We start from the raw sequence: 751 nt of genomic DNA, 5'->3' as shown, positions 1-751 counted from the left end.
AAATATTTGGACCATTTCTCGATTTATGCGTGTCATCCTTGCGCAGGGGCCATGCTAATCTTCTCTGTATCGTTCCAATTTTATCGGATGTCCCCGAAGGGACGAGCTCTATTGCGAAGCATTCGTATATGAAGAGCATTAGGTTGCCACTGTTTCTCGATGTGGGATTCCTATCACAAATGTTTTAAAAGCGCACGTGCCTCACGTGTCCCGTCTCAAGTGCGACTCTATGCGAGTAAAGGTGAAAAAAGTCAAAAACTAATAAACTTTGGCTGCTTATCCGTGAAAGTAGAATTGATTATACATGTGACACTACTATTGTATTTGTTTTGAATTAATAGAATCCAAATCAAGTTGGTGATGTAGATCCTACATTCGTAACTTGCTATTCAGTTCTAAGCACAAGCATTTCACCTCTTGCAATCTCCAAAATACCTTACGAAGCATTCCCAGTCGGTGTGGTGCACTGTGTTTTCTGGGAGCAAGGAATCCTTCTTGAAACTTAATTACTGGACTGAGGGTTAAGCAAGAACTAACTCCACTGACTCCCTACCAGCCAATGCTTCGGTGTGTTCTCTGTTTTTAGTACATTTGCCCCACCCCATACAAATTATACCTTCAGAATCTCTCACTGTAAATCTAACACCACCCTTGTAGGTGTTACCAAAAGCTCTCCATCAACATTCACTCTTAAGTCTTAACCATCCCACTGGTGGGAGCTTTCAATCGTAAGCCTTGATTTTGTTGTTTC

General features: G+C 41.5%; 1 non-coding gene across 1 annotated transcript; it reads right to left on the bottom strand.

The window, feature by feature from the left end:
* LOC133727620 (U6 spliceosomal RNA) lies at positions 1 to 103 on the bottom strand. The gene has a single exon (XR_009855299.1). It is a non-coding gene; the product is annotated as a U6 spliceosomal RNA (small nuclear RNA).
* Positions 104 to 751: the final 648 nt, after the last annotated feature.

The sequence above is a fragment of the Rosa rugosa genome, chromosome 1 (genome assembly GCF_958449725.1).
Source record: "Rosa rugosa chromosome 1, drRosRugo1.1, whole genome shotgun sequence".
NCBI lineage: Eukaryota > Viridiplantae > Streptophyta > Magnoliopsida > Rosales > Rosaceae > Rosa > Rosa rugosa.
Note: the sequence above shows the minus strand (reverse complement) of the source record. Positions and strands in the feature narration are given on the sequence as shown.